The sequence below is a fragment of the Chiloscyllium punctatum genome, chromosome 39 (assembly GCF_047496795.1).
Source record: "Chiloscyllium punctatum isolate Juve2018m chromosome 39, sChiPun1.3, whole genome shotgun sequence".
NCBI lineage: Eukaryota > Metazoa > Chordata > Chondrichthyes > Orectolobiformes > Hemiscylliidae > Chiloscyllium > Chiloscyllium punctatum.
Genome location: NC_092777.1, coordinates 65969191 through 65983335, shown reverse-complemented (window position 1 = coordinate 65983335; position 14145 = coordinate 65969191).

The following is a 14145-nucleotide window of genomic DNA, read 5'->3' as shown; positions in this document are numbered from 1 at the left end:
AAGACACATAAAATGAGCACAGAAATTCATGAAAAATTATGGATCTAATCAAGAGATTTAGAATGTTCTCAGCTCCATGCTCTAACCTGTGTGGAGCTGTGACTGGCAAACTGTTTCATCACTAAAACTTCCAATTATTGATACTTTCTCCATGAATAGGAGAAAGTGAGGACTGCAGATGCTGGAGATCAGAGCTGAAAATGTGTTGCTGGAAAAGTGCAGCAGGTCAGGCAGCATCCAAGGAGCAGGAGAATCGACGTTTCGGGCATGAGCCCTTCTTCAGGAATCCTGAAGGGCTCATGCTCCTGCTCCTTGGATGCTGCCTGACCTGCTGCGCTTTTCCAGCAACACATTTTCAACTCACTTTCTCCATGAATGTAAAGTTTGAACTAGGAAAAACTCTTTTCATTTTCTGATCATTGTTACCTCACAATGAACCAAGAATGAAATTGCAGTCTCGTGGACCCCTAGTCTTAGGGAAACGACTGTACACATTAGCACAAAATCTGGAATCAACAAAGTTTCTCCTGAATAACTAACACAATGGAGTAATAAAAACACACATTTCTGTGCTTTTTTTGGTCTTATTTTCCAACTGTAAAAATCTAAGTGAAGCTAGTAGCTAACTCGGGAGTTTGTAGTTGTACCACTGATGATGCTCAGAGATCTTTCACAAACCTGAGCAGCTCGATTGAGGCAGAACACCAAGTATCCAAGTCCGTTTACCATCTTACACTGCTCATACATCCCAACTGATACAAGTTGGTCTTTTTAATTCTCTTCTGGGTGTCACAATGCTGGTCCCTTTTTTCTAAAAGCTGCTCCTTTACTCAAGGATACTGTGTCCTTGGCTTTTCTCAGAGGGGTCATAAACCAGCTCCCGGCTCCGAGTAAACTAGCTTGGTACAGAGATGACAAAGGATGTTGAGAGGTCTTTTGTTTATATATAAACAGATGAGACTACAGGCCAAAGTGGTCATGTTTTAGAAGTGACCTGTATAATGGAAGGTCAGCTCTCTAGCTGAGCGGTTCAGTCCAGAACTAGTTAGGAGTTTAACAGTGAGCTGTATGGAAACAGGCTGCTAACCTCTCTCTCTCCTTCTGCCCTTCTAACTTCAACCTGCAAGTATTTGTTTCATTTTTACTACTTTTAAGGGGATTTGCTTATTGGGACTGTTGTGTATATTTGGAACAGTATAATCAAGTCTAGTTTGGATAGACTGAGTTCTGTAGGCGTTCTTTATTCTGTTCTTTATGTTTCATTGTGTAATTTTGTGAATACATTTCTGTCTGTTTTAAAACCTGGTAATCAACCCAGCTACCTCACTCCAGGTAATTTTCACTGTACACTTAGTGAAACAAATTGCAAAGTTATGGTCTGGGCTGCCTGCTTAAGAATGTTTTCAGTGGTCTGGCCTAGTCCATAACACGGGCTATGGGTGTCAATGACTGGGGAAGCATTTATTGACCTCCAACCCTAGTTGCTCTTGGAGAAGGTGGTGATGAGCTACCTTCTTGAACCGCTGCAGTCCGTGTGCTGTGGGTAGACCCACAATCCCCTTAGGGAGAGAATTCCAGGTTCTCAACCCAGCAACACTGAAGGAACAGCAATATATTTCCAAGTCAGGATGGTGAGGGGCTTAAAGGGGAATTTGCCGGGGGTGGTGTTTCAATATATTTGCTGCCCTTGTCTTTCTAGATGGAGGTGTGTGTGGGTTTAGAAGTTGGTATCTAAGGGTCTTCTACAGTGTAGCTTGTAGATAGTACACACTGCTGCTACGGAGCGTTGGTGATGGAGGGAGGGGATGTTTGTGGAAGTGGTGCCAATCAAGTGGGCTGTGTTGTCCAGAATGGTGTCAAGATTCTTATATGTTTTGCAGCTGCACCCATCCAGGCAAATGGGGAGTATTCTATCACATTCCTCACTTATACCTTGTAGATGGTGGGCAGGCTTTGGGAAGGTGCATAATTTCTAGCCTCTCATCTGCTATTGTAGCCAGTTTTAAATGGTCAGTCCTGTTCAGTTTCTGGTCAATAGTAACCCACATTATTCTCCACATAATCCTCTCCAGCCCTATTCATCTCATCATTGTCAATAATATTTTCCTTTCTGCCACACGCGCACTTGTCTAATTTCTCCTTAAATCCCCCAAGCTTGGTCTGGAGTCTGCAGGAATTGTAGATAAATCTCCAGGATACTGTTGCGTGCAGCCCCAGAGAAAAGTCACAGGGGCATTAAAACTATTTTTGAAACTTAATTTATTTGAACATTTCTCTTTGCCAAACATAAAAGTATTGAAATTGTGGAAGAAAGGGCTGCTTGGATGATCAGGTGATGAGTCTTTCTATATGAAGGTAGTGTATCATTGGGATGAATGTGCTGGATAACTATTGGCTGAAGCACAGGGTAAATTATGTGATGAAAGCTCTAGGGTAATATTTAAGGGCAGTACGGTGGCACAGTGGTTAGCACTGCTGCCTCACAGCGCTAGAGACCTGGGTTCAATTCCCGCCTCAGGCGACTGACTGTGTGGAGTTTACACATTCTCCCCGTGTCTGTGTGGGTTTCCTCCGGGTGCTCCGGTTTCCTCCCATAGTCCAAAGATGTGCAGGTCAGGTGAATTGGCCATGCTAAATTGCCTGTAGTGTTAGGTAAGGGGTAAATGTAGGGGTATGGGTGGGTGGCGGGTCGGTGTGGACTTGTTGGGCCGAAGGGCCTGTTTCCACATTGTAAGTAATCTAATCTTTAAACACAGTTGCCAACTCGAGTTAGAGAGTTCCAAATTCTGGGCACCCTCTGGCTGAAGAGGTTTCCCCCATACTTCTGATTGGATATAACTTCTTCATGTGAGGAAAGAGATGGTTTGGGAGTGGGAACTAAAGTGCTTCCCGAGGAAGAAAAAAGAAACACAGTAAAGACTTTTAGTGTCTCTGCAAAGCCAGGGTCAGTCCTTGGCGGGGATGGGGAGCACTGATGCTTCATAAAAACTCGGTCACCTTTTTTCTGAGCCAGATATTTGGTGTGGCAGGAGAAAAGGTAATGTGGATAAACTGAGTTAAAAAGAACACAACACCAGGTTATTTGGAAACACTAGCTTTCAGAGCGCTGCACCTTCATCAAGTGGTGGAAGCTGGTGCTTCCAAATAAACCCATTGGACGAGAACCTGGTGTCGCGTGATTTTTAACATTGTACACCCCAGTCCAACCCCAGCCCCTCCAAATCATGTTTAAACTGAAGAATATATGGATGCCCATTTCATCACAAATGTCTATAATACCAATCCTGTCCTGAAACTCAAGAGAAGCCTTGCTCCTCACTCTGTGAGGAGAGATTATACAGGGCAGCAACTCGTTCATATGAAGTTAAAATCAACTTGCTCTCCACCCACACCATTTCCACCTATATATCAGCTTTCGACTGGAGCCACACACAACATCAATGCAGACCTCAAACTATACAGAGTAAGAGTTAATCAAGCTGTCTCTTTGCGAGGAGGCACTCAGGCCAGTCTCTAATAAACAGGCAGGAGAAAACAAAGCTTGCTTATGCTGCTGGACATTGTAATCAGCCAGCGACAGGGAAATACCTTCAAAGGATCTACCATCAAAGAGTTCTGGACCTCAGGTCACACAGCACTGACTCTGATTTGAATTTTTATTTTGTAAAGCTCCCAAGATCACTGCATTTGTTATGTAATTGATGCTATGTAATCCCTGGCGTGTGGATATTTTGCAGATTCTTATTCCAGCCCACTCCTTCATGTGCTGATTTCTGATCTACTTCTGTTGTTCACAAACCCAGATGGAACTTCACTCATCTCCAAAAGGAAAATAATCTTTGATCATCCTGACCAAAGGTTCTTTCTGTTTTGTGTGCTCCTTACATTAAATTAACCCCTTCTTGCCATACTTTGGCAAGAGTGACAGGAGTCTTTATTTGGATACACACTTACACCGTCACCACAAGAGGTTTGAAATGATCTCAGGGCTGAAGACTGAGTCAGGCCTCTTCTGTTAAATGATGGCAGCCCTGGACCTAGAGGGGCCACACTGCAGGCATGCTGTCCTCTGTCAAATCCAGCAACTTACCTCCAAAAACACTCCACAGTCTTTCCACAAATCTTGCAATAGCAGAAGTTGGTATAAAGGAAAATTCCAAGTTATTTTCTTCCAAATCCATTATCACTATCATCGAGAAGGACAAGGAAGCATGTGTTTGGGGACACCACCCTTTGCAATATCCCCTCCAAGCTACTCACCACCCTGACATGGAAATATATCACCGTTCCTTCAGTTGCAGGGTCAGCATTCTGGAACCCCTTCCCTAAGGGCACTGTGGGTCTACTACAGCACATGGACTATAGCAGTTCATGAAGGCAGGTCACTACCACCTTCTTAAGGGACATTAGAGATAGGTAATAAATACTGGAGCAGCCAGCGGTGCCCACATCCTGTGAAAGAATATATGTATAAGTTCACCTTTCCTTACAGTTAGATGTGTGATCTTTTAAACAGCACTGGTGTGGTGTCCCTCTTGAAGTTGAACACTATGAATGGGTATTGTGTGCGTTAAATCAAGCTGTGCTTTCTAAGTTTCACAAATGTCCATCAAATCAGCCAATATAGCCTTACAATCCCAGATGAGACTGCCACATACGGGGACCAGTAACTTCTATTCCTGATGTAGACAAACTGTGAGAACCAAGGGACCTACTCAGAGACTAAAGCCATAAAATTTCACTGATTTGAACAAACAATAAACTTTACAATATCATAATAGTAATAGAATCTGCAAAACATATGCAAGTTATATTCTAACATCCTGATTAGCATGTGGTATATGGAGGTAAGAGACTGTGATCAATCACGCCATGTTGCACAGAAAATAGTGAATCTAATCAACACAGGTCCCACTGATTTCTCAACAACCCACCTAGATTTAATGACACAGTAGGCTTTCTCATCTCATTCAACTTTATAAAGGATCAGAACAATTACTCCTATTTTTGCAGATCACCTCCACATTCCTCGAGATTCTGAAACTGCACTCCAATATTTTTTCATAGCCACAAGTCTTGCGTTTCACAGATAGTTAGCTTTAAACAGCTAGAACTACTCTTGGCTTTTCACTTGACCTCTGATCTTGCTTAGTTTCATTAAGCAAATATTGCTTGTGGTTTTTCAATGCCTCTTAACTACACTGAACTGTTAGTGGCACATAGCTTCTTCTCAGGCTTCACAACTTGTAGGACCTCTCCTAAGCCCTGACTCCAACAATGAGCTGTCTATTAACTTCGAGATTTTCTCCTTGAGTTCTAAACAGACAGAAATATTCAATCGCTCTTAACTTCTCCTCAATGCTACCTTCCCACTGCTGCAGCTAATGGCAGCACTCCTAAAATGGAGTGGGCGGCACGGTGGCACAGTGGTTAGCACTGCTGCCTCACAGCGTTAGAGACCCGGGTTCAACTCCCGCCTCAGGCGACCGACTGTGTGGAGTTTGCACGTTCTCCCCGTGTCTGCGTGGGTTTCCTCCGGGTGCTCCGGTTTCCTCCCACACTCCAAAGATGTGCAGGTCAGGTGAATTGGCCATGCTAAATTGCCCGTAGTGTTAGGTAAGGGGTAGATGTAGATGTAGGGGTATGGGTGGGTTACGCTTTGGCGGGGCGGTGTGGACTTGTTGGGCCGAAGGGCCTGTTTCCACACTGTAAGTAATCTAATCTAATCTAAAAAAAATCTAATCTAATTTCTCCTTCTCTGTCTCTCCCCTTTGACCTTAATGTTTGAACCCCTTTTCAATGGTTCCTTAAATGGCACAAGTGACCAATTGAAAACTTTGTAATAACCCCTTCCTTGTCGCTGGCCATAATTAAATGCAGCCACCTAATAATGCTTAGGACTGAGTGTGCTCTCAATGTTACAATTCACAGAGTGCTGGTTCCTGATCACAAAAAAAAGTTCATAAAATGAAGTCATCCCAACTTGATGATTTGGGAAGTCTTGGCACTTGGCAGTTTGGAAATAAATGGAATCGCTGTGAAACCCATTTGGAAACCACAGAGATTAACACACAGCCCAAAATATCAGGCAGTCATCAACTGGACGTGAAAACTACTTTACTGCTGACCTGATAATTAAATTGCCTTCATCTTACATGAGCAATAACTCCCACAAAAATCATAATCACATTCTATTGGTCACATGAAACAGTCACTGCTTTGGAACATTTTATTGATTAAAACTATTAACACTACTCCATACTCCCACAGATAAGGAGCAATAATGTTAAATAAGGCCACCATAACGAATTTGTCACAGTGTTTTATTAAAGTCGAATATAAAGTTATGTGTCACAGAATCTCATAAATCCATTTAAAAACAGATGGTGCTTTGATGCTTTTTATATCCTGATATTTATCCCGATATAATTGCAAGAATACCAAAACTCAAAGGGAACAAAAATTTATATCACATGAGGGCAGTTAGAAAGTGCACTCAGATTGGTAAATGTGTTGTCATGGAGAATGCACCAGGGAACAGTTAACTGCCAAACTCTGTTTAGATTCAGATTAGGCAAGTTGACTCTGATTAGTTAAGGTATTGCAATGAAGGATACAGTAAGAAATGGCCATACCCCATGATTTAGTTTAGTTTAGTAGGGCACAATGCATGGACATGTTCTTTCTGTTTGCAAAGGACAAAGTTACATATATAATTGGGAATATATGTAGCTCCCAGCCATACTGTGACCCTTACTGAGATCATTCACTGGTTGTTAGTGCATTTCTTAGCACAATCAGGATTATTCCGTAAATTTGACCAATCACAGAATCACCTCGACTGGTGGACCTCACATTTTTGTTTTCAAGTACATGCTGGTTAAGCACAGACAATACTCTGTGTGTTGTGAACAGCTGACATGTTATTTGATACAATTCGCAGAAATCATAGGAATGTTACTGTGCAGCAGGAAGCCATTCACCCAACTGTGGTTTCATTGGCTTGTCTAATGAGCAAATCACTTAGCTCCATTCACCTGCCATCTCCCCATCACCTCACATTCTTCCTTTACAGGTAACAATCTAGGATCTTCCTCAATGGTTTGACTGAATCTGTCTCAACATGCTCTCAGGCAGTGCATTCTCAATCTACACATGTACATACAAATCAGGTGCAGGCCATTCAGCCCCTTCAAGTGTGCTCTGCATTCAATATAGCTATGACTGAATTTATTGTGGCCTCACCTCAGTCACCTGCCCTGCCTCATATCCCAAGAGTAGGTCAAGTTTTGCACCTTCTCTAGTAGGTACATCCGCATACTGAATCAGAAAATTTTCCTGTACACATTTAACAAATTCCTCTCCATCTAAACTCTTAACATTATGGCAGTCCCAGTCTATGTTTGGAAAGTTAAAATCCCCGACCATCCTATTATTCTTACAGATAGCTGAGATCTCCTTACAAATTTGATTCTCAATTTCCCTCTATTAGGGGGTCTATAATACAATCCCAAGAAGGTGATCATCCCTTTCTTATTTCTCAGTTCCAAATAACTTCCCTGGATGCATTTCCGGGAATATCCTCCCTCAGCACAGCTACAATGGTGCTGGAAGACTGGAGGTTGGCTAACGTGGTGTCACTGTTTAAGAAAGGTGGTAGGGACAAGCCAGGGAACTATAGACCAGTGAGTCTGACGTCGGTGGTGGGCAAGTTGTTGGAGGTAATCCTGAGGGACAGGATGTACATGTATTTGGAAAGGCAAGAACTGATTAGGGATAGTCAACATGACTTTGTGTGTGGGAAATCATGTCTCACAAACTTGATTGAGTTTTTTGAGGAAGTAACAAAGAGGATTGATGAGGGCAGAGCAGTAGATGTGATCTATATGGACTTCAGTAAGGCGTTCAACAAGGTTCCCCATGGGAGACTGGTAAGCAAGGTTAGATCTCATGGAATACAGGGAGAACTAGCCATTTGGATACAGAACTGGCTCAAAGGTAGAAGACAGAGGGTGGTGGTGGAGAGTTGTTTTTCAGACTGGAGGCCTGTGACCAGTGGAGTGCCACAAGGGTCGGTGCTGGGCCCTCTACTTTTCGTCATTTACATAAATGATATGGATTTGAGCATAAGAGGTATAGTTAGTAAGTTTGCAGATGACACCAAAATTGGAGGTGTAGTGGACAGCGAAGAGGGTTACCTCAGATTACAACAGGATCTTGACCAGATGGGCCAATGGGCAGAGAAGTAGCAGATGGAGTTTAATTCAGATAAATGCGAGGTGCTGCATTTTGGGAAAGCAAATTTCAGCAGGACTTATACACTTAATGGTAAGGTCCTAGGGAGTGTTACTGAACAAGGAGACCTTGGAGTGCAGGTTCATAGCTCCTTGAAAGTAGAGTCGCAGGTAGATAGGATAGTGAAGAAGGCATTTGTTATGCTTTCTTTTATTGGTCAGAGTATTGAGTACAGGAGTTGGGAGATCATGTTGTGGCTGTACAGGACATTGGTTAGGCCACTGTTGGAATATTGTGTGCAATTCTGGTCTCCTTCCTATCAGAATGATGTTGTGAAACTTGAAAGGGTTCAGAAAAGATTTACAAGAATGTTGCCAGGGTTGGAGGATCTGAGCTACAGGGAGAGGTTGAACAGGCTGGGGCTGTTTTCCCGGAGTGTTGGAGGCTGAGGGGAGCCTTATAGAAGTTTACAAAATTATGAGGGGCATGGATAGGATAAATAGACAATGTCTTTTCCCTGGGGTCGGGGAGTCCAGAACTAGAGGGCAAAGGTTTAGGGTGAGAGGGGAAAGATATAAAAGAGACCTAAGGGGCAACGTTCTCACGCAGAGGGTGGTACGTGTATGGAATGAGCTGCCAGAGGGACGTGGTGGAGGCTGGTACAATTGCAACATTTGAGAGGCATTTGGATGGGTATATGAATAGGAAGGGTTTGGAGGGATATGGGCTGGGTGCTGGCAGGTGGGACTAGATTGGGTTGGGATATCTGGTCGGCATGGACGGGTTGGACCGAAGGGTCTGTTTCCATGCTGTACATCTCTGTGAATCTGTGACTCTGCATTCTTGCCTAACTTTTCACTTTCTTATTCATCTAGGGTCCATCTAACACTGCCTTAAAAACATTCAGAACACCATCTTCACTGATTCCCGGACAAGAGAGTTCCAAAAATCCACAGTCCTTGGAGAGATACAAAAATCTCCTAATTTTTCTGTTAATCCTATCGGAAGGATGTTGTGAAACTTGAAAGGGTTAGAAAAGATTTACAAGAATGTTGCCAGGGTTGGAGGGTTTGGACTATAGGGAGTGGCTGAACAGGCTGGGGCTGTTTTCCCTGGAGCATCGGAGGATGAAGGGTCAGGAACGATGTGTCAGCATATAGAGAGGAGGTACAGCAGCTAACGGACTTGTGCAGAGCCAACAACCTGTCTCTGAACATGGACAAGACAAAAGAGATGATTGTTGACTTCAGGAGGGCACAGAGAAACAACTCTGCCGAACATCAACAGCTCCCCCGTGGAGATCGTGAACAGCACCAGATTTCTTGGTGTCTACCTGGTTGAGAATCTCACCTGGACACTCAACACCAGCTCCAGAGCCAAGAAAGCCCAGCAACATCTCTACTTTCTGGATTAGTGGTGCTGGAAGAGCACAGCAGTTCAGGCAGCATCCAAGGAGCAGCGAAATCGACGTTTCGGGCAAAAGCCCTTCATCAGGAATAAAGGCAGAGAGCCTGAAGCATGGAGAGATAAGCTCAAGGAGGGTGGGGGTGGGGAGAAAGTAGCATAGAGTACAATGGGTGAGTGGGGGAGGAGATGAAGGTCAGGGAGGAGAGGGTGGAGTGGATAGGTGGAAAAGGAGATAGGCAGGTAGGACAAGTCCGGACAAGTCATGGGGACAGTGCTGAGCTGGAAGTTTGGAACTAGGGTGATGTGGGGGAAGGGGAAATGAGGAAACAGTTGAAGTCCACATTGATGCCCTGAGGTTGAACTGTTCCGAGGCGGAAGATGAGGCGTTCTTCCTCCAGGCGTCGGGTGGTGAGGGAGCGGCGGTGAAGGAGGCTCAGTACCTCCATGTCCTCGGCAGAGTGGGAGGGGAATTGAAATGTTTGGCCACAGGGCGATGGGGTTGATTGGTACGGGTGTCCTGGAGATGTTCCCTAAAGCGCTCTGCTAGGAGGTGCCCAGTCTCCCCAATGTAGAGGAGACTGCATCGGGAGCAACGGATACAATAAATGATATTAGTGGATGTGCAGGTAAAACTTTGATGGATGTGGAAGGCTCCTTTAGGGCCTTGGATAGAGGTGAGGGAGGAGGTGTGGGCGCAGGTTTTACAGTTCCTGCGGTGGCAGGGGAAAGTGCCAGGATGGGAAGGTGGGTTGTAGGGGGGCGTGGACCTGACCAGGTAGTCACGGAGGGAATGGTCTTTGCGGAAGGCGGAAAGGGGTGGGGAGGGAAATATATCCCTGGTGGTGGGATCCGTTTGGAGGTGGCGGAAATGTCGGCGGATGATTTGGTTTATGCAAAGGTTGATTGGGTGGAAGGTGAGCACCAGAGGCGTTCTGTCCTTGTTACGGTTGGAGGGGTGGGGTCTGAGGGCAGAGGTGTGGGATGTGGACAAGATGCAGGCTCGAAGGGCAGAATGGCCTACTCCTGCACCAATTGTCTATTACCTATTATCTATTTCTTCCCCCAAGCCATCAGGCTCCTGAACACAGTACAATCAGACTCTTACCCATCTGAAATTCTTTGCACAACTTTGAATTGCTGCTGGAGAAATATCATTTATTTATCATTCTTCTGTTATACTGTAACCTGTGTATTTTGCACTTCTTATGCACTTTATGCCATGTACGATTGTGAAGTTTGTGCTGTCCATGTAGCACCCTCGGTCCTGAAGGAACACTGTCTCATTTTTACTGCATCAGTTGTATGTGGTAGAAATGACAAATTGACGCTACTCTACTCTAGTGTAATCATCACTGGAACTGTTCTTGTAAATTTCTTTTGCACTGTCTCCGATAACCTTCAGTACAACACAGTCAAAAACTATCCATTGTCTCAGTGCTCTAGTGAAAGCTCAGCCAGGGATCATGGAAGTTCATCTTACTGCCAGATAGGGTCAGACTGCTGCTTTTTACATTGTTCATAAAATGCAGCACCCAGAACAGGAAATAATACTCCAGTGGAGACCAAACTAATGACTTACACTGGTTCAACATAACCTCCTTGTTCTTGTGTTCTATGCCCCGTTAATGATGTCTAGAATAGAATATGCTTTATTAACCTCTCTCTGAGTCTGCCCTGTCATTTTCAGTGACCGATGCATATATAGACTCAGATCCCTCTGCACCAGAACTAAGGTTTTCAGCAATTTCAATTTTTGTTTCTGATTTCCACCATCCACAGATTTTTTTGTTCTGTGTCATGTTGAAATTTCAGTCTGCTCTTTCCACAATGCTTTGAAGTTTTGTACCATCTGCAAATTCTCCTATCACTCAGGGGTGGAGAGGCTGCTTGTGGGAGGTATATAGCTGAGGCCAAATAGGGGTTTATAAAATCATGAGGGGCGTGGATAGGGTGCAGGAGACAAGGTCTTTTCTCCAGGGTGGGGGAGTTCCAAAACTAGAGGGCATAGCTTTAATGTGAGAGGGGAAAGATTGATAATGGACCTCAGAGGAAGCTTTTTCACAGAGAGGGTGGTGTGTGTATGGAACAAGCTGCCAGAGGAAGTAGTGGAGCCAGGTTAATTACAACATTTAAAAGGCATCAAATTTGAATGGTTAAGAGGGATATGGGTAAAGTGCTGGCAAATGGGACTAAGTCAGACTGGGATGCCTGGTCAACATAGACGAGTTGAAATAAAGGGTCTGTTTCTGTGGTGTATGACTCTATGACATTATTGGGCAAAATATAACTTAACCTTTGCAATGTGAGAATGCCACAACAAAAAAGGTTAATTCAGGAATTACAGAGCAATAATCCAAACAACACCATATAACCATAAGATATAGGAGTAGTATTAGGTTATTCAGTCTATCACGTCTGTCCTGCTATTCAATCACAGCTGATATGTTTCTCAACCCCTTTTGGCCTTCTACCCATAACCTTTGATCTCCTTACAAATCAAGAACCAATCTATCTCTGCCTTAAATACACTCAATAATTGGCCTCCACAGCCCTCTGCAGCAATGAGTTTCCCAGAGTCACCACCCAATGGCTGAAGAAATTCCTCCTCATCTCAGTTCTGAAAGGTTGTCCCATCATGTTCAGGCTGTGCCCACAGGCCCTACTCTCTCCTACTGGTGAAACCATCTTCTCCATGACCACTCTATCCAGGCCTCTCAGTATTCCCTAAGTTTCAATGAGGACTTCCCACTCCCATCTCTCTAAACTCCATCAAGTAAAGAGCCAGAGTCATCAACTGTTCCTCATATGACAAGCCCTTCATTCCTGGGATCATTCCTGTAAACCTCCTCTGGATCCCTTCCGTGGCCAGCACAACATACCTTAGATATAGAGCTCAAAACCGCTCACGATATTCCAAACACAGTCTGACCTGAGCCTTATATAGCCTCGGCAGTATATCTCTGCTCTTATATTCTAGCCCTCATGAAATAAGTGCTAACATTGCATTTGACTTCCTAACTGCCAATCAAACCTGTATGTTAACCTTAAGGGTATCCTGAACTAGGACTCCCAAGTCAGTACAATTACAGCATTTAAAAGGCATCTGGTTGGGTATATGAATGGAGAAGGGTTTGGAGGGATATCGGCCGGGTGCTGGCAGATGAGACTAGATTAGGTTGGGATATCTGGTCGGTATGGATGAGTTGGACCGAAGGGTCTATTTCCATGCTGTACATCTCTGTGACTCTATGACTATATAAATCCCTTTGTGTTTCAGATTTCCAAAGTCTGTACTGTTTAAAAAATAGATTAAATCTCTATTCTTTCTAACTAAGTACATAACTTCACACTCTCCCACATTGTATTGCATCTGTCCAAGTCCTTCTGCAGCCTCCCTATATCCTCAACACCTACCTGTCCCTCCACCTATCTTTGTGTCATCTGCAAACTCAGCAACAATGTCCCCAGTTCTTCTGTCCAGATTGTTAAGGTGCAACATGAATAGCTGTGGTCCCAGCACTGACCCCCGTAGGACTCTACCAGTCACTGCCAACAACCTGAAAAAGACCCTTTTATTCCCATTCTCTGTTTTCTGCCAGTCAGCCAGTCCTCTATCCATACCCCCAATACCACGGGCTCTTATCTTATGAGCAGCCTCCCGTGCAGCACCTTGTCAAAGGCCTTCTGGAAATACAAGTAGATCATGTTCACTGGCTCTCTTTCACCTAACTTGCTTGTTACCTCCTCAAAGAGTTCGAACAGATTTGTCAGGCATAACCTCCCTTTGACTCTGCCTTATTTTACCATGCACTCTGTAATCTCATCCTTAATCATGGACTCTAAAACCTTACCAATGACTGAGGTGATTTATCTGTCTCCAGGCCTTTCAGCTTCCCCAGCACCTTCTCCTTAGTGATGGTTAAGACACTCACCTCTGCCCCCGACCCTCTTGAAGTTCTGGTATGTTGCTGGTGTCTTCCACTATGAAAACTGGTGCAAAGTACCTGTTCAGTTCCTCTGCTATTTCTTTGTTCCCCACTACTACTTCTCCAGCCTCGATTTGGAGATGCCGGCGTTGGACTGGGGTGTACAAAGTTAAAATCACACAACACCAGGTTATATTCCAAGCTAGTGCTTCCAATTAAACCTGTTGTTGTGTGATTTTCAACTTTGTCCAGCCTCATTTTCCAGTAGAGCAATGTCTTGTCTACTGTTGTCTCTCTCTCTTACCTTTTAGGTATCTAAAAAGACTCTTTCAATCTTCTTTTACATTAAAAGCTAGCTTCCTGTCATATTTCACCCCCCCCCCTCCCCACTTTGTTATTTCTATTATCTCTGCTGATTTTTAAAGGCTTCTCACTTCGCTGGCTTTCCCACTAATTTTCACCACGTTAGATGTTGTGTAATCAAGAGACTGAATCACATCAAACAGAAATAGCAAAGCTCAGGGAGAACAAGATATAACTAATATCTGACCCTTGAGATTGGATTAGATACATGAAA